Source organism: Camellia sinensis, chromosome 8 (assembly GCF_055761805.1).
Source record: "Camellia sinensis isolate YWXY chromosome 8, ASM5576180v1, whole genome shotgun sequence".
Lineage (NCBI taxonomy): Eukaryota > Viridiplantae > Streptophyta > Magnoliopsida > Ericales > Theaceae > Camellia > Camellia sinensis.
In genome coordinates, this window is record NC_138968.1 from 10,984,225 (window position 1) to 11,005,635 (window position 21,411).

Sequence of the window (21,411 nt, forward strand, 5' to 3'; positions counted from 1 at the left end):
TTAGCCAATGTGAGAAGAAAAGGACACCTGAGAGTCTTTCTCACAAAGTTATCCATAATGTTGTATTGTATCCATCAAGTCAAAGTCAATTCTTTTGCCATCTCTTAAGGTTCCCAAATGATAGGGTCTCTTTCATATGTAGAAGCAGCTTCAGATTTGGCATCCTGTCCTCCTATGGATTATTATTATTATTATTATTATTATTATTATTATTATTATTATTATTATTATTATTATTATTATTATTATTATTTGTATATTGTATTTGAATTATAGATTTGAATAGAGATTTAAAAAGAAAAGACAAAACGTGAATGAAATATAATTATATTTTATTTATATTTCATTTATTTTTTTTTCTTTTCCTTTCAAAATTACTTCTCAAATTTATGAGAAGTAAAAAACCCAAGTACTCCATTGTAAAAAATTCTTAGAATCTGAAACCAACAGATTCTGTAAATATTTCTGTAAGTACCCACAAATTTGAAATCCATCTATAAATACCATATTTATAACTTGAGAAATATGAAATCCATCTATAAATACCAAATCTGAAATCCATCAATTAGCAGTAAACTGGAGAAATCTAACCATGTTTGTAATAGGAATCTTCAAAATCACAGAGAATGTTAGAAAAATAATCAAACTAAGAATAACATTAGCATGAATCTATATGTCAAATCACCAAAAGCAGTAGTTAGAGATTGAAAGTGCTAATGATTTTTGCATGGGTCTACCCACAACGCATACCATAATCTCTACTTAATAAGTATATACCATATTCTTAACTCTCAACCTTTTTTTCTTTTTTTCCAGTAATCATTCTGGTTCCAGGATATGAAATCTCATTACCTTAAAGACATTGGTGCAGGAAAACCTTTATGAGTTGAGCGCACCGAATAGAATGAAGCTAGAAAGTAAAAAGTAAGGAAAGAGATGGTCTAAAGATCTGGCAAAGATAAAGAACAAAGGTAAGAAGGTAGATATTATGAAAGGGAAGGTAAGAATAAGAGAAAAAAAAGCCTAAACAATTACCATATTGTTTTGTTTTTATGATATTGAACTAAATTGTTATTGTCAAATTTTTCGTTAAAAGTAATGAGGTATGTTAATCATATTGTTTGATTTTAATAATGTTTAAGTTGGGATGACAAATTCCCCCATCCAACCAACCAAAAAAAAAGTGAAGAAGAAAAAATAGTAGGGTGGGGGGTAACCTTCTTAGAACTCTTCTTCTCTCTTACTTCATACTTCTCTTGGCACATCTCTGACAACCATGCCCCTGACTCACCAACTGTTTCCACATCCAACCACAAATTCACAAATCATTAGAAAGAATCATAACCCACCCAAATCACTGCTGATTTTTCTTTTCTTCTTATCTTATTTTATCTTAGCCAAAAAGAAAAAGAAAACCCAGATCATATAACTGAAATTGAATTCCTTTGCATTCCCAGGTAATAATTTCAGAGACATAAAATCACACGCAGACAGAGACAAAGTCAGGGAAACACAGAGAGAGAGAGAGAGAGAGAGAGAGAGACTTACAAGTAATGTTCTTTGGATGATTTTGGCCCTTTTCTTAGGCCTCTGAGGAGGTTTACAGCCTTTGATGGCCATAAAATCCTCCTCTTTCTCTTTACTCGACAAACGTATATACAGCTTCGGCCAAACAATCTCTCCTCTGTTTTCATCCCCGCCACTACCACCAACTCTCTCTCCTCCATCCATCATAATCGAACCATCGGCCTTTCCATTCTCATCCAACCCCAACCCCAACCCAGCCACTGACCCTCTCGTGGTGTAGTACCTGTCTTCCTTCTCTGGAGAACCTGATGCCGACTTCCGATTCTCCGAATTCCTGCAAATCACACCCACATGCAAATCAATATGTAATGACAAAGTGAGGAAACACAAATCATTAATTTTTCAGTGAGAATAAGCCAATTTTATAGCTTATTAACATTTCTATTTTCCCCTTTGTTTAGATACTCTCAGAAGATAACAAATAAGATTGGTTTGCTCACCTTTAGATTCTTCTTTTTGCAGGGCGTTTGGGGCTGCCACTGTTAACGAAGAGGGATGGCAGAGACAGAGAGGGAGGAAGAGAGTAATTGGGGTTCGGGGTTGGGTCTCCGGCAAGGGAATGGGCTTCGATGGAGGTAGAGAGAGAGAGGTGTGTTCAAAATTTGAAAATTGAAAGAGAAATTTTGAGCAGAGATGAGTACATATGAGAGAGAGATTTTCAGCCACATTAGAGGTGAGAGACATTTTGGACCATTAGATGTTGATGGTAATTGATCTCAACCATTGAAATGTCTTTGTAGGACAAATGAGAATGAGACATTTTTAATCCTTGGATTGAAGTAATCTAATGATCCACATTTTGACACATACACATTTTTAATTTTGAATTCAAAATCATCCTTCCATTGTTATATAGATATTTACTAGCGTATGCCCGTGCCTGAAGGCACGGCGTAAATAATGTTGGGATTAAAATATAATTATAATGTTCAGTGTAAATAATGTCAATTAATTAATTAATTTAATGCAACCTCAGCATTTAATTAATCATGGGGAACATGAATATATTAGAAACAGTGTATGCTGCCACCACACATAAGCCAGTTTTGTTTGAATAATTGTAGGTATCATTAAAATTTAGGAAAAATTAACCCAAAAAAAAACTTAAAATTTAATATATTCATGTGGGGTCTGTCTTTAGGAAGAAAAAAATTGTGTTCAAAGAAAATTTGTCGGTAGGAAGAAGTAGCCATCAGTCCTTTGCGGGGTTTGTCTTTCACATATTTTTTTTGCATTCCTATTCGAAAAATGAGCTGCACCATGTACAAAAATATGCATACAAAAATATGCTTCATTTGTATATTCTTCTCATTCATAGCATAAGAATCAACTGTGTCAGAACTTCATACCGGTATTTCTTGAACACAACCATTTGCCACTATCTCACCATCACAGCCCTTCCATCAAATTAAGCAAAGCAGAATACTACACAATAGACTTCAGAGCAAAACAAAATGTTCCCAGACAAAATTCAAAATAAGCATTATTTGCATTGGCTCTATAATAAAAAAATCACCAAAATGTATGGAAAGTTACTTCATTCAAAATAGGTCCATTAAAAAATTGCACCTCTTCAATAAATACCAATAATAAAATCATGGGCCCAAAAAGAAAGAAAAAAAAATAAGATAAGGTCATTCAAGAAAAAACTTATGCAAATGTATTGCAACTTAGGCAATGAAAACTTTAACAAAAACTTATTTTTTGACCCAAAAGAAAGAAAATTCAACAAAAACAGTAAAATAAAATAAAAAAACGTGTTTAACATATTGTCAAGTAAGTGAAGAGGGTTTTTGAATTTTTATAATAAGGGAAAATATAAAATGTAAAATTCAAATATAAAATGACTTAAACAGGAAAATTCAAATAATGCTTATAAAAATGGAAAATTGACTGCAAAATAATGGAAAATGGAAAATTGTCAAATAATGCTTATACAAAATAATTTATTAAATAATGCAAAATTGACTGCAACATCAAATTTAAGGAACAAATAATTTATGAAGTAGTTATTATGGCAATGAGGCTACTGATATCAAATAGAAGACTAATTTAATCAACGGTTCATTTGCAATTTTCCTAGTTAAGAATGTTAATGACATCTTCATCAAGTGCACTGAAAAGCCCAAATTTCCCTCTGTCAGGAAAACAGGATCAGATCTAAAAAAGCTCAACAGGATCAGATCTAAAAAAGCTCACATTCTGGCTAAACCAAGGGGGCTCAAAGAATTTATCACCCCCTGTAACTATCATTGTGCATGGTATGCAAATCATTGACCCACTGATAGTACTTGTGATACCCAACACCTAAAACTATCATTATTAGTACCTAATTACATACCAATAGCATTAGCAAGCTCCAACTTGTATTTTATGGAATCACGACTCCGATATGAAGAGTTGAAAGAGTAATCAGATGGACCAGCTGGTACAACTCTAGCCCATATCTGATTTGCTGATATAACATGAGGGTTCTCCAATCGAACAGGAAATTCTCTGACATGGAAACCAAAGAAAAAATATTTTTTTTTTATCAACTTTGAAAGTCATGATGCAACCAAGTGATATAGCTAAGAATAATCCATGTAAAGCCAATGCAAATAAATTAAGAAAAAAAAAAAAAAAAAACCGTTCTCCCGTATTCAAAAAATATAAAATAAAAAATAAAAAAATCTCAGCCATTCAAACAAAATGTAAAATTAAAAATAAAAAAAGAACCCAATATTATTAAAATAATAATAGAAGCCAGTTTTAGTGAATAATACAGAGTGAGCAAACCCAATATTTGTCCAAAGTAATACAGAGCATCCAATATTTGAATTTTGTTCAAATATTTGTCCAAAGTAATACAGAGCATCCAAAGTAATACAGAGCATCCAACCTAATAATAAATTAATGGAAGAAGAAGAAAAAAAAAAAAACTATTCTCCCTTATTCAAAAAATATAAAAATCAGAGATGGGTATAGATGATTTACAGTTTCTCTGTGATGGAGGACGAAGGTGCCGTTGTGGGTTGAGATTGGAGGCGACGCGATGCGACGGTGGAGATCAGATTATGCCCAAATAAGAATTAGCATGCAACAAATGCAACTTAACCTTCATGAGTTCATATGACATAGAAATAAATAAATACAAAGATAGACATAGAAATATCATGATTGTACAGCTCTTTCTGTTAATCGATTTGAGATTGGCAAGCTTAAATATAATTTTAAACCAAGAATATCCTATTGATAGCATCAAGAATTAGAACAAAATTTGAAAAAGTGAGCAATACGAACACAACTTCACAAAATGGGTTTAACTTTCACAAAATTTAAAACATGGGTTTAACTTTCACAAAAGTGAGCAATTTGAAAACATGGGTTTAACTTTCACAAAATTTGAAAAAGTGAGCAATAACAAAAAACAGAAACATTCTCATCAAACCAAAATTGGAACATGGGTTTGCACCAAAAAAATAAAATAGAACATGGGTTTAACAGATTCAAAAGAAACTTTACCAAAATTAATACGAACACAACTTAAGGTTAACAAATATGCACAATTTTTTACATAAAGAAGATGAATAATGGGTGTTTCAATAAAGAGTCACAGGGGACCAAATTAACAGAGCCATCAGATTACAGAGGGTGTGTGTTCAAAATTATATATATAATAATCAAACTCATTTCATAAATCAAAATCATGTGAAAAATCAAACATTGGGCAAACATTTCAAATTATATATGATTCCAATTTGAAATGTATAGAACATTGATTAGAAACAGGAATGTGATTAGAAACATTGGGCAAACATTGATTAGAAACATAGCGTATGCCCATGAACATTGGGCAAACATTGATTAGAAACATTGGGCAAACATTGATTAGGAATGTGATTTGAAATGTATAGAACATTGATTAGAAACATTGGGCAAACATTTCAAACATTTCAAATCAATGTTCTATACATTAGAAACCTGTGTAACATCAGTTGAGCATAGGTTTAAGAGATCAAAATTGAGCATTACTTGATGTGTAAAATTAGGAATGTGTAGCTTATTTTTTCTAAAACACCTAAAAAAAATTAGCTTATATAACATTTTTTTGCGGATTGAAAAGTTATGTTTTAAATTGAAAATTACGGCTTTGATTTGGGGCTACCTTTTTATGTTTACATTACAGTGGTTTGTATAATTTCCCCTGTTTGTGATCCAATAAGCCAAATTGGTACTCTTTTTTGTTCTCTTTCAAATTTGAATATGTGTTTTTTATTTTTTTTCGTCTGTGTATGAATCTGATGTGATTAATTTGATGTGATTGTTTGTGGGTTTGGCTTTTCTGGGCAAGTGAGTGTTTGTTATTTTGGGAGCTGAGGCTTACTATCTCTTTAGTTCTGTACAGATATATATCTATATCTTGATTTTTCCGAGGTTGCCTTAACCTGCAACACTGAAGCTGTATATTAAATTTATATTGTATTCTACTGTTTGGATTATTCTTTTGCCTGGTAGCATGTTTGAGTTTGTGACGTCGCTATTTGAACTTTAAAGTGTTTTTGTAGAATGGGATGTTGGCTTTCTAACACTCAAATTTATATACTCAAGTTTACATTAGGCTGCTTTTGATATGAGAATTTGAATACGGATTTCATTTCTAATCAATGTTCTATATATTACTGTACGGGGGGGAAATAATTCTCCTTGTATAATCCTGTTGACCAAGTCCACGCTCCTCCGTACGACGTCGCTTTATCACCTGAAAACACAAACGTGAGCTAGCCGGCGGGTGTGTGCCGGAAACCTCTCCGATGCCTAAGTCAGTAAGCTTGACAAATAGACAAAGTTTTTATGTTCTCAGAAAGAATTGTGTTCAATTACCTCCTCCAAGGTGATGTTTGTGGGCTTTTATAAGTTTCCCGTGGCACAATCCTAGTAGGACTTGTATTTCTCCATGCAAAGTCCTCCTAGGATTCATACTCCTAAGGATAATGCTTATCCTTTTACACCCTCCCCCACTGCTTAAACCAAGTGGGATGGTTTTCTCCATGGCCGAACTACCATTTGACCGAAGTAAAGTAGGCCGAACTATCCTTAGTTCAGCCCTTCCCTTTACTCTCCCTTATATCGGTTTCTCATCTGTTCAACCTATGGTGTGTTTGGACCGAACCAACGACTCTCGACCGGTATAACTCCCAAACCGGTATACCTCTAGGGTCGATATAACTTCAAGGCCGGTCTAACTTCAAGTTGCTCCCAGACCGAAGTACATTTACAATCCTCTAACCGAAGTAACTTTATCATTTGTGAGCCGAAGTAATTTCACCTCCTTGGGCCGGAGTAACTTGTCTCCCCAAGGCCGGAGTAACCTTGCTCTCCTGGGTGGGAGTATCTTTTACGGCCTTTTTACTTAGTCCTTCGCGTTTTGGGCCTCAAAGCCCAACTCGCAGCTCGGCCCAATTTTTCCCAAAAATTACCCTCTCAATTGCCCCTTAATTCCATCTGCGCAACATGATTGGGATTATCAGTCTACTGGCCGAGCTAGAGTTTATTAAGCCTTTCCAACCGAGCTAAAAACCCTTTAGCCTCTCCAGCCGAGCGAAAAACCCTCGGGCTCTCCAACCGAGCTAATTTTACTTCGGGCTTCACTATGTCCGGTCAAAACGTCTCTTCAATCACAGCGACTGTAACGCTTCCCCTTCCAATGACACGTGGCGGGCTCTGATAGGTTGTGAGCTGTTATCACGCCGCCTTCGTACTTCGAACTTTTTGAACAGTCCCGCCTCTTTTTGCCGCCTCCTCTCTGTCCTTTTTCACAAAACAACTTTTCTACTCTTGAATCATTCACTTACACTTTTCATATTCTTCGTCTTCTCTCTGTGTGCTCTAGCTGTTCTTCCGTTGTACTTGAAGAGGCTGTGGTTTTGCTACCATTCTTCCCTCTTTGCCTTTGTTTCCCTCTGGTAAGTTTTGAAAAAACTTGTTTTTGCTTTCTTCTTTTCTGTTTTCTCTATCTTGGTGAAGCATGCTTGTGCATTTCTTTGTTTTTGCTTCTGCACTCTTATGAAAAAAAATATGATAGCATAGTTCATATGTGCAAGAACTTCCGTAAAAACCTTGCCTTAGATCCAAAATTAGGCAGCAACCGAACTAGGATCCTGTTTGCCCTAAATAAGTAGATAACCGTAGACAATCAACCGAACTAGAACATAAAAGTCTCAAAGAATCACCGATGCCCGACTCTCTTTAGCCGAAGTAAGATCACCCAGTTTTGAACATTTCAAACTAGGAACCTCGGTTTTCAACCGAACTAAGCTCTTGGGGCCAAGCCGGCTTTCTTAGTTCTTAAACCGAACTCAGAAAGCCGCCCCTAGAGGCTCAACCGAAGTAACTTTATTCACACTGAAACCGATTTAGGCCTTGGGGCTAAACCAGCTTTCTTAGTTTTTTAGACCGAACTCAGAAAGCTGCCCCTAGACGTCAAACCGGTCTACCGAGCAAACTGCTCAAACCGAGCTACCCAACCTTTTGATGAACCGAGATAGAACCAGTTTTTTGAGGTCGAAGTAGGGCTTTTATACCTTGCTCTTAAATTGTAGCACGGTCCGTTGATCAGTGCTTTAACCCCTCTGTTTCTTTACTTTGCAGACTTAGGTTGCCCAGGCACTCCTGTGTGCGCTCAACCGAGCTACTGAGCACGATTTTTGCACCGATATAACTTATAAGTAAATTATACATCAGATGGGTAAGTATAGGTATCTAGTTGAGACCCCTGGTGGCATGGCCGAATTTAGGAAGGACTACCAAATTCCAGATGACGTCCATCTGACGTTGGCCAAAAAAGATGTTATTCCGTGGGAAAATGAAGGTTTCGTCCCTTTTACTCTTCAATCCATAATAGAAACCGGACTACGGTTTCCTGTCCAACCATTGATCTGTGAGTTCCTTAGGCAGACTAGGTTATGTCCCACCCAACTGTCCACCAATACATACCGTATTATTATGGGAATAGCCGCACTAAACCACCAAACCGGTTTAAACCTTGGCCTTGCCGAAATATTCCATCAATATTTTATCGGCTCGAAAGATGCTGGGTGGGTTTATTACCTTAGGATCCGCCGCTGCCGAGAGAAGATAGTTAAGCACACACCGGACAAAGACCTTAATGATGATGACTTCTTCTGGGTCTCTGGGAATTTTGAGGATTTTCAAGCCCAAATTCCTAGCCGACCTATAAATTGGAAAAAGGAAGAGCCTGGTAATTTAACTTCGGTCTTCTTTCTTGTATGTTATCTCGGTTTTTTAGTCTATTGACCGAACTAACACTTCTCTTTTTTTTTTTCACAGATTTCGCCCATCTTCATTCCTTATACAGTTATCCAAACCTTGCAATTTTGCGAGCCGCACTACGGATTAAAGAAAGAAGCTGGACTAAGCTTCTAAACTTTGAGCCGACCTACCGGTACAGCGGTCGCCGAAAAGCAAGAGTAACTGACTTTCTTCTTGAAGAAGCCCAGAGCCGGACCCAAACTTGCCGCAAATAAGATTAATTCCTTTAACTGCCGAAGAGGAAATGGCCAAGAAGAGTAGAGTAAGGGCGCTTCTGACCGAAACAAGCAGGGCCGAAGTACCGTCACCAAGCCAAACGCAGCCTGCCGTTGTGGCCCTCCCCTCTTAACAACCGTCTTCATCGCGCCGAACCAAGCGCGCCCGAACCAGCGAGTCCGAACCAAGTTTGGTTGATGAAGATGAGACTGTTACTCCACCAATCTTGCCACCGAGCCCCCAACCGGAACCTACCGACCGAACTACCACCACTTGGGTACCAAAATTGACTTTTAAAAACCGAGATGTCGAGGATGCTGATTCGGTTGTTGCCGAAAAAGATCACGAGTTGGCCTTTAATCTGGCTAAGGGAGTGTGCCTCCCCAAGGATATGGAGCACCACAGAAAGCAGCTAAACACCGAATTAAAGTCCATTCGGTCTGCAACGAAGTCCATGATCCTGATATGCCGCTCTATCCATTTTTCTGTCTAATTTTGTTAACTTTTATCTCGGCTCATGGGGAGTCCTCGTTTTTTTGCCAGGCAATTCAAAAAAACTACAATACTCACAAGAAGGTGCTGGAACTCAGAAAAACTGCAAGGGATGCTGTTGCAGAAGCCGAAGTGAAGTCGGCCGAAGTAGAAGAAATCAAGAAGCAAATGGCCGAGCTTCAAGCTGAGAACAGCAGGCTGACCGGACTAGTTAGTTCGGCTGAGGCAGAAAGGCAGAAGACTGCCATAGCTCTTAAGGACAAATACCTGCGCGAGCTGGTGAAGCTCGAAAGAAAGAAAGATGCCGAAATAAAGGAGAAGGTAAAGGAAGCTGACAAACAAGGCTTCAAGAGGGCAGAGGATGCTTATGCCCAACAATGCAATGCTGCCAAGGAGCTGTTCTTTAAGTGCGGCTGGAGGGGAGCCGTTGAGAAGCTCGGTCATGATCCTCAGACCGAGGTTTTCAACCCTCCAGCCTACTTTATACCGAACTCCCTGATGGAATATGCCAAAGCCATGCAACAGCAGTTCCTTGAGGGCTCAGACGATGAAGACTCTGATGAAGACTCTGCCCATGAGGATACTTCGGTTGTGAATGCAGATCAGGTAGTTCGGTTGGAGCCCATGGTGGAAGATCTAACTATTGATCAACCAAGTGAAACCGTGGCTCCGGCCGAAACCATTCTTCCTTCTGAAAACGTCCTTGCTCCCGAAACTGGTCTTCGGGTTGACGCCGATGCTGCCTTCGACGCCGAGATCAAAGATCTTTTTTCTTGACTTTGTACTTTTTTCTCTATTTTTTGTTACCTTGTCTTTGTAACCGGGCTGTGCCCTTCTGTAATGACTTTTTAGTGAATGAAAAATTTGCTTCAACTCTTATTCCGGTTGTGATATGTATGCCTGTGCTTTGTAATGTCTTCTATTACTCCAACTGTTATTTCGGTTTTAGATGGTTAAACTATACTTGCCAGCCAACCACTCCTTAGCCGATATGCTTACTTCGGCTGAGGAGTAAGTACAGTTGACTTATTCCAGCCAACCACTCCTTAGCCGATATGCTTACTTCGGCTGAGGAGTAAGTACAGTTGACTTAATCCAGCCAACCACTCCTTAGCCGATATGCTTACTTCGGCTGAGGAGTAAGTAGAGTTGACTTATTCCAGCCAACCACTCTTCAGCCGTACCCTTACTTCGGCTGAAGAGTAACAAGTGTTGGTTTATTCCAGCTAACCACTCTTCAGCCGTACCCTTACTTCGGCTGAAGAGTAACAAGTGTTGGTTTATTCCAGCCAACCACTCTTCAGCCATGCACTTACTTCGGCTGAAGAGTAACAAGTGTTGGTTTATTCCAGCCAACCACTCTTCAGCCGTACCCTTACTTCGGCTGAAGAGTAACAAGAGTTGGTTTATTTCAGCCAACCACTCCAGCCATACCCTTACTTCGGCTGAAGAGTAACAAGTGTTGGTTTATTCCAGCCAACCACTCTTCAGCCATGCACTTACTTCGGCTGAAGAGTAATAAGTGTTGGTTTATTCCAGCCAACTACTCTTCAGCCATGCACTTACTTCGGCTGAAGAGTTATAAGTGTTGGTTTATTCCAGCCAACTACTCTTCAGCCATGCACTTACTTCGGCTGAAGAGTAATAAGTGTTGGTTTATTCCAGCCAACTATTGAAGTTAGTTTTTCCAGCTAACTTATAGTATTTGGTTATTCCGAACAAATGTCCTGCAGCCTGGATCCTTATCCTGGGCTTAGGAAGGGTGTTGGTTTAATCCAGCCAACCTCTGAGTTAGTTTTTCCAGCTAACTTAGAATAGAATGCTTGCAATATACTTAGTCTTTAAAGCTAACTTTTACAAAGAATGATTTGTGCTAAAAAGAATTTCTCATTTTATTGAAGGAAGAAAAAAGTACATATGTTTGAAAAAGAAGAGCTAAAAGTAAAATAACTTGAGATTGGCCGTATTCCATGGCCTAGGGATTGCCTTGCCATCTTTGTCTTCTAGGTGGTATGCCCCTTTGCCTGCTAACCCAACCACCTTATAAGGACCTTCCCAATTTGGGCCTAACTTGCCGTCTCCTGGGATTAAGGTGTTTCCCATTACTTTGCGTAGTACCCAATCCCCAATCTTGAATTGTCGTGGATGAACCTTTTTGCTGTATTTTCTGATTAACTCTTGTTGGTATGAGGCGATGTGGACTAGTGCTCTTTCTCTTCTTTCTTCTGCAAGGTCGAGTTCTAAGGCTATGGCTTCTCCATTTAAGTTTGGATCAAAATTTTCGCTTCGAATTGTGGGGAGGCCAACTTCTAGTGGGATCACTGCTTCCATTCCATAGGCCAAGGAGAATGGTGTTTCTCCAGTTGATCGCCGAGGCGTGGTGCGGTAAGCCCATAAGACGTGAGGAAGTTCATCTGCCCACTTGCCTTTTGCTTTCTCTAGCCTTTTCTTTAGTCCATCCAAGACGACTTTATTTGATGCTTCAGCCTGCCCACTTGCTTGAGGATATGCCGGTGTGGAATTATAGAACTCTATTTTGTATTCTTCACAAAAGCTTCTAAAGATTCTGCCGTCGAATTGAGTTCCATTGTCTGAGATCAGTGCTTTTGGTATGCCAAACCGAGTGATGATATTCTGCCAAACAAACTTCTTCACGTCTTTTTCTTTGATTGATGCCAATGCTTCTGCTTCCACCCACTTTGTGAAGTAGTCTGTTGCTGCGAGAAAGAATTTTCTTCCCCCGGGCGCTGTTGGAAGTGGTCCTACTATGTCCAAGCCCCACATTGCAAAAGGCCATGGGCTAGTTAATGGTAGGAGTTCTCTTGCTGGTTGATGTATTTGGTGCGCGAATTTTTGGCATTTCTCACACTTCTTCACATATTTTTCTGAGTCTGCTTGCATATATGGCCACCAATATCCTTGCGAAATAGCCCTGTAAGCGAGCGACCTTCCCCCTTGATGACTTCCACACACCCCTTCGTGTATTTCGAACAAGAATACTTCTACTTTGCTGGGATGAACGCATTTGAGGTAAGGTCCAGAGAACGACTTCTTGTATAATGCCAAAGATGGAGATAGCCAAAATCGCTGCGACTTTGTCCTTATTTTGTTGGCTTCTTTTTTCTCTTCTGGTAGGATGCCGTCTTTCAGGAACAGGATGATGGGATCCATCCAAGAAGGGCCTAATTCTGCGCAACATACTTCTTCTGCTTCGGGGTCTTTTATGCTTGGTCTTGGTAAGAAGTCGATGAGTAATGGATGAGGGATTGATGTATCTGCCATTGAGGCCAAGCCTGCTAGTTCGTCCGCTCGGCAGTTTTCCTCCCTGCCAATTTGTTCTATCCTTACTACATCAAACTTTTTGATCTCCGTTCTGACTAACTCTTGGTACTTGGCCATTCTGTCGTCCTTTGCTTCGTATTCGCCAGAAATTTGGTTTACAACCAGCAGAGAGTCACTGTATACCATTAGTTCGGTTGCTTTCATGAAGTGTGCTGACTTGAGTCCTGCGAGAAGCGCCTCATACTCCGCTTCATTGTTGGATGCTGGGAAGCCAAGGTTGATTGCTTGCTCTATAACCAGGCCGTCTGGAGAGATGAGGACTATGCCAAGCCCTGCACCATGTCGGTTGGATGCTCCATCCACAAAGAGCTTCCACATCTCTCCAACGAATAGTTTCCAGCAAATAGAAGGATCAGATGATGTCGCGGGGTCAAGAATGGTGTTTACTTCAAGGTCCATGTTGGCTGTCTGTCCTTTGTCCTCTGTTTGAACTGCTGGTGAGCCTTTGTTTGTCTCTTCCTTGTTATCCTTAGTATGGTCTGCCTTGGTGCTTGATTGACTACCTTCTACTAGGGGTTGCGCTATTCCGGCGTCAACTTCCGTCCCTAGTTCGGTTGTGTTAGTTAGGTCGACTGGGCAGATATGATGACTTCCAGGAGTAAACTCTGCGACGAAGTCTGCCAAAGATTGGGCTTTTATTGCGGTTTTGGGTTGGAATTTGATGTCGAATTGTCCCAACTCTACTGCCCACTTCAAAATTCGCCCACTAAAGTTCGCCCTTTCAAACAGAGCTTTTAGTGGAAAGGCTGTGAGGACGACTATGGTGTGGGCGTGAAAGTAGTGCGCCAATTTTCTGGATGCCATCATTAATGCTAATGCTAGTTTCTCCAAGGGCAAGTACCTTGTTTCGGCTCCCAACAATGTCTTGCTGACATAAAAGATGGGCAAGTGTTGTATTCCTTCTGCACGAACCAACACTGTGCTGACTGCGTGCTGGGAGACTGCCAGGTATAGAAAGAGTTCTTCACCAGGTACTGGTGTAACAAGTAGTGGTGGGGAAGACATGTACTCCTTCAAGCTTTCCAGAGCTCGGTCGCATTCTTCATCCCACTCAAACTTGGTTTTTAAAGCTTGGAAGAATGGTCGTAGTCTGTCTGATGACCTGCTTATGAACCGGTTGAGTGCAGCCGCCATACCAGTGAGGTGCTGCACTTCTTTGACTGAGTTTGGTCTCTCCAACTCCTGGATTGCTTTGATCTGAGAGGGGTCTGCTTCTATACCTCGGTTGGTCACCAGGAAGCCTAAGAATTTGCCAGATCCAACTCCGAATGCGCATTTGGATGCATTGAGGCGCAACTTGTGTTTCTTCAGGATCTGGAACATCTCGCCCAGATCTTTCAGATGGTCATTCTCATCCTTGCTTTTGACCACCATGTCATCGATGTAAGCCTCCATTGTTCTGCCTAACAATGGTTCAAACATCTTGGTGACCATCCTTTGGAATGTCGCCCCTGCGTTCTTTAGGCCAAAGGGCATGACCTTGTAGCAATATAACCCCCTTGGTGTTGTGAAGGATGTGACCTCCTGGTCTGGTTCATGCATTGCGATCTGGTGGTAGCCTCTGTATGCATCCAGAAAGCTAAGTCGGTTATGCCCTACCGTTAGGTCCACTAGTTGATCTATCCTTGGTAGAGGAAAGCTATCTTTTGGGCACGCCTTGTTGACTGTTTTGTAGTCGACGCAGACACGCCATTTACCATTCTTTTTTGGCACTACAACTGTGTTGGAGATCCATCTTGGGTAGTGTACTTCCCTTATCGCTCCTGCCTCCAGCAGGTTGCCTACCTCTTCTGCCACTATTTCGGCGTGGTGGAGTGCTGATCTGCGTGTGCGTTGGATGACTGGTCTGGCGGATGGGTGGACATTGAGTTGGTGACTGATGAAGTTTGGATCAATGCCTGGCATGTCGTAGGGCATCCAGGCAAACACTTCGATATTAGAGATCAAGAATTCCAAGACCTCTAATCTCTCAGTGCTGGACAATGATGAGCCAAGCAAGAAGAACTTATCCGGGTTCTTCTCATCTATTTTTACCTCCACCAAGTCCTCCACCGCTTTCTGATCAGCCTCTTTGCCGACGTCCGCGAATAGTTCATTACTTTCTGGTTCTTCCACCGAATGAACGTATCCTTTGGCAGCTCGGCTTCCATTCGCTGTGGCGAAGCATTGTTTTGACATGATCTGATCGCCATAGACTTCTTCAATTATACCGGTGTCGTTAGGGAACCTCATTACCTGATGGTATGATGATGCTACCGAACGCATGGCATGCAGCCATGTTCTGCCCAGGATGATGTTGTAGGTGGAGGGGACCTTTAATACCCAGAACTCTACTTGTTTCGTTACGCTCCCAGCTCTGACTGGAAGGATTATTTTGCCGACGGGCCACTCTGGCATGGAGTTGAATCCAATCAGGGGAGAAACTGCAGGTGCCAAATCTTTGTCTTGCAGCTTCAGTTGCTTGAATGTGTCGTAGTACATGATCTCACATGAACTACCCTGGTCAATCAGAATCCGCTTGACGTCAAAATCTTTGACTCGGAGAGTGACAACCAGAGCATCATTGTGAGGACAGTATATTCGATCCAGGTCTTTATCTGAAAAAGACATGACGTTTGTTGCCTCGGTTTTCCCCTTCTTGATGGCAGGTTGGGCACTTAAAACTTCCCTAAAGTGCTCAGCCTTCTTAATTGAACCTCTGAGCTCGCATACGCGCTCAGGTTCAAAAACTCCATGAATTACATTGATAATGCCTTGAGGTGGTGCATCGATTGGCATTCTGTTGGGATGGTCATTATGATCTTGGGGGGCCGGTTGCGTCCCTCCTTCAATGTATTTGTCCAAGTGGCCTGCTGCCACCAATTCTTCCAAGTGCTGTCTCAGTGGCGTGCAATTCTCAGTTCGGTGCCCCTTTTCTTTGTGGAAGGTGCACCGTGATCTGTCATCGTAATTTTTCTGACCTTCCCCTAGCTTGGCTGGCCACTTGACAAAAGGCTCGTCTTTTATTTCGCTCAGAATCCGATATATTGGTTTTTTGAACACCGTTGTTATGGCAGTGCGGATTCTCAACCATCTTTTGTCTGGGTCTTCTCCGTTATCTCGTCTGCCACGCCCGTTTTTGTTCTGCCTATCTACTGTATTGACCTTTGCTGAGGCCTTCTTTTCTGGTACCGTGGTTGCACTAGATTTTACTTTTGCACGTGCGCCATCCTCTTCTACCCTGATGTGCTGGTGCACTCTTTCCATCAGGGCCTCCATGGTGAGGGGTGGCGTCATGGTAATCGAATCCCTTAGTCTGTTCCCTACTGGTAGGCCTCTTTTATATTGCGCAATGGCTAGATTGGTGGGGTAGTCTCCAATCTGGTTGAATGTCTCCCAGTAGCGACTGTTGTAAGATCTGAGGGTCTCTTTTTCACCCATGTCGATGGAGAGTAACTGGTCTATCTCCACCGGTGTTTTAGTATTTGTCCGAAACCTCGTTACGAACGTTTCTGCCAATTGGGCCCAGGAGGCTATGCTGCCCTCTGGGAGCTTTTCGAACCAAGTCAAGCCTAGGTCGCCAAGACTTGATGGGAAGAGTATGCACATTAAGGTCTCGTTTCGTCTGTACATAGCCATGACTTGGCGAAAGTGGCTCAGGTGTGAATACGGGTCCGTCTTCCCTTCATATGTATTGAATTTCGGCTGAAGGAAGCCTGATGGTAGGGGCGCGTTTTCGATCGCTGGGACAAACGGCGAAGTCTGTAGTCTTGCCAATGCCTTGTCCGTTGGTTCGTAGGCCGGTCGCGGTATTGGCATTCCAACCTCGACGCTTCCATGCGTCCGAGGAGCCAACCGTTGTAAGGCCGAAACTCGGTGTGGATCCCTTGCCCTGGCGTCCTCCTTGCATCGTGCTTTTTCTTCGAGTACGGTTCGTAAGTCGGATGACCTGGGCAGCTCCGTTTGTCTAGATCTGGTTTGGTGTGAATGTGAAGGCCAATACGTGCTTCCTTCAGTGTATGATCTTTCGGATCTCGTCCTCTCAGACCTGGAGTGACGAGTCCTTGAAGATAAGGAGTGAGTGTCGCCTGTCCTGAGGCTTCTGCTCTCTCCTTGGGAGGGTGTAGTATTCCTACTACGATTCTCTGAGTGGCGAGGGGGCGTCTTGTGCTTGCGCCCCTCTCCTGTCGCCACATCTTTAGTCTTCATCTGGCGTTTTAATGCTTCCATGTCCGCCGCCATCTTCCGAATTAGTTCATCTTGTTCCTTTACGCGATCTTCCAGGGCTTGAGGATCAATCCTCCTCCTTTGCCTGTCAGGACTTTGAGAGTGACGAGGGCTGCTATTCCGCCTTCCCCTGCCACTCCTCCTGGAGTTATGTTGTTGGGGCTCCAAGTCCGCCATAGGAGGGACAGAAGGTAATCCTTCACGCCTGGCGCCCCCCTCTGGAGTTAGTCCGTCGACGGCGGACTGCGGCAAGTCTTCAATGTGTGCCATTGAATGAGAAAAGGAGAAGCTTAGTCAAGAGGTTTTTGTTCTTGTCTGTTCTTCCCACAGACGGCGCCAATTGTACGGGGGGGAAATAATTCTCCTTGTATAATCCTGTTGACCAAGTCCACGCTCCTCCGTACAACGTCGCTTTATCACCTGAAAACACAAACGTGAGCTAGCCGGCGGGTGTGTGCCGGAAACCTCTCCGATGCCTAAGTCAGTAAGCTTGACAAATAGACAAAGTTTTTATGTTCTCAGAAAGAATTGTGTTCAATTACCTCCTCCAAGGTGATGTTTGTGGGCTTTTATAAGTTTCCCGTGGCACAATCCTAGTAGGACTTGTATTTCTCCATGCAAAGTCCTCCTAGGATTCATACTCCTAAGGATAATGCTTATCCTTTTACACCCTCCCCCACTGCTTAAACCAAGTGGGATGGTTTTCTCCATGGCCGAACTACCATTTGACCGAAGTAAAGTAGGCCGAACTATCCTTAGTTCAGCCCTTCCCTTTACTCTCCCTTATATCGGTTTCTCATCTGTTCAACCTATGGTGTGTTTGGACCGAACCAACGACTCTCGACCGGTATAACTCCCAAACCGGTATACCTCTAGGGTCGATATAACTTCAAGGCCGGTCTAACTTCAAGTTGCTCCCAGACCGAAGTACATTTACAATCCTCTAACCGAAGTAACTTTATCATTTGTGAGCCGAAGTAATTTCACCTCCTTGGGCCGGAGTAACTTGTCTCCCCAAGGCCGGAGTAACCTTGCTCTCCTGGGCGGGAGTATCTTTTACGGCCTTTTTACTTAGTCCTTCGCGTTTTGGGCCTCAAAGCCCAACTCGCAGCTCGGCCCAATTTTTCCCAAAAATTACCCTCTCAATTACTAATCAATGTTCTATATAATAATCAAGCTTTCCAATCCCAGAGCGCAACCGCCAATTATGATTCCCAGTATTGCAGGTTCACTAAGTTTTGTTGATTTCTTTGATGGTTAAGCATTGGGTGGAAGTGCAGGAGGGGATGAATTTCCAGCAGAAAGATTGTTACCTAAGAATGCCCAACTTGGAAATCTTTGAAGAGATCGAGGTACAGTACCCGTGAGATTATTGTTGGATAGATCGACCACTTGCAGGCTAGGGAGATTCAAGTCGGGGAGTTCACTAGAAAGCGAGTTGGTCTGAGGTGAGTTAAATTTGCAATTGAAGAAGGGATACTACCAGTGAAACCATTGTTGGATAAATTGATGATTGAGAGACTTTTCCAAGCCGAGAATTCCGAAGGCAAAGGGCCAAAGAAATTATTGAATTGAAGATAGAGGCCAGTCAAGTTTCCAAGTTTGGAAAAATCAGAGGGAAAGGACCTGATATCCCGTTGGATCTTAGACTCAAGATCTGAAGTTCTGGTAATGTTTGAAATGTTTGAAATGTTTTCCCAATGTTTCAAACATCAGATTACAGAGGGTGTCTGCAAACATTTCAAATTAACCATTTCAAATTAAACATACATATTGGAATCATATATACACATATACAAATAAGCAAATTATATATATCATAATTAGCAAAATAAAAAAAAATAAAAATACACACCTGAATTGCTTTTTTTAGGCAGAACAGATGCTTCATGCAAACCAAGCAATTGGGCAACCTTCAAGAAATAAGCAAAATTTAATGCTGCTCAAGATTCACACATGAAAGAGTACAAAAAATTGAAAACAGGAGTTACCCATCAAATCCACAAAAATTAATTACAAAGCAACAAAAGATGACTCAATTTACAAAAATCAATTACAAAGCAACAAAAGACGACATGGTTTTGATTTATATATAATTTGCTAGAGGTTAAACATTTCAAACATTGGAATCATATATAATTAAACATTGGGTTAAACCAAAACTAATTAATTTGTTGCAACACACAGTGCTTTGTTACACAAAAATCTCCATAAAAACCCAATGTTTGAAATTAATTATATATGATTAAACATTTCAAATTAAACCCAATGTTTGAATCCACAAAAACATTTCAAATGCTGGAGGTTAAACCCAATGGGCAATCCACAAAAACCTTTGCTGGAGGTTACACAGAGAGAAATAATATTCAAGAGATCAAAACCCATTTGCTGGAGATAGAAATCAAAAGAAATAATATATTAGAAATCAAAACTCATTTCATATTCAAGAGAAATAATATATTCAAGAGAAATCAAAACTTTGTTGGAGATAGAAACAGAGTTAGAAACCCATTTGTTGGAGGTTACACAACCAAAACTTTCCAGTCCAGAACCGAAACCAGAGAGCTGAACAGAGAGATGGAGAAGGTTTGTGTGACAGTATGATGAACAGAGTTTAAAATCAAGGATGAGGAGAGAGGGAGAGAGAGAGACAGAGGGGGGGTAGGTCAGCAACCTTTCAAAGACATGGGAGAGAGAAGAGTTTTTGGGCGGGAACTAATATTTGAGAGGATTGATCTGAATCATTGATATATATCTAAGATTCATCTCAACCATTGGATCAAAATGTATCTCACATACATTTTTATACATTTTCAAAAAGCTTTCTCCCTTATTATATAGATATTTTGGATGTTTATTATATTTTTATGATTTGTATAATTTTTATTGTCATAAATAATTAAAAAACAAAGTAAATATTTTATGCATTAATATTAATAAACATGTGTTTTGAGTTTATTTTTTTAATTTTTTAAAATATTTTGTTCAAAACAAATGTGTTTGCAGTTTTTTTTTTTTTTTTTAAATAAACAAAAATTCATTTATAATTTTTTTATTAACATAAATAAAAAATGTAAACATTATCGAACGCCAAACAAACACTTTTTTGTTTGTCAAATCTTAAATTTGTTTAAACTAACTGGCAGCGCATTTTGTTTTTTGTTCTGTTTTCATGGAAAGAAACTATATTATTTAGCAAATTGTTTTCAAAAATTGTTTTTGGGGAAATTTTCTGAAACAAAAAACGAAAAACGAAAACACCACCAAACAGGCTAGACATCTATCATAGAAGCATCACTTTAATGTAGTGTATCCTGACACTGCCATACCTTTTTCCTTCGCTCTGTTTTGTCCTTGTGGGGGATTAGGAAGCTTCCACATCATAACATTTTGAACTTATTTGAAATTCGGAAATCATTTTCATTTCTGTCATTACTCACAAATTTAAAGAAAACAAAATCTAGCTGTGATTTTGACGGCTATAGTTGTGCCTATTCTATTCATCAGATTTCTACTTCTAGAATGATGATCCAATTATGCGAACTCGACAACTGCACAGTTAGGGCAAATATTAGAGTGATGATTCAATTATTCGAACTCGACAACTGCACGGTCAGAGCAAATGCCATGAAGCTCTTCTGTTCGTTGTGGCGATGACATAACCTTTTTGGAGCACGTGGGCCCGAAATGTATCGAGACCTTGTTAAAACTTGCGAAAACTTCCAAAATGTCAAAGAGATTGCTTCTGCAATGTGTATTATGTCTAACCTTCGTAAAAATCTTCAGATGAATCAATGGCTTCTTGATGCCGATGCACTGCAAATCATCTTCACTTGTCTAACAACTTGTGATACTGATACTTCTTCGTACAAAAGAGAGGTTGTAGAAAACGCTACTAAAGCTCTGTCAGTTTACTCTCCCAACAAATCAAGAATGACAGAGGTATGTAGACGGGGCTTGCTTCATTCCCATGTTCATACAGTTGGTTGTATTTGAACTGTTTTCACAAAACCAAATGTGCCATTTCGCTAAAAACAATTTTCACAGAGCTCCCCTGGCTTGAGCAGGCAAGGCAAAAAGCAGGTGGTTTTTTTCACTTCACCTGAGATTGTGTGCCCTGTACACGGGGGCATGTGCACGCTTGAGCCCTCATTCTATCTTACAGAGGCCGATGCTGTGAAACCCCTTGTGCAAGTTCTTGAAGAGCAAGATGTCAATGCGTGTGAAGCATCTTTAAATGCATTATTGACGCTGATT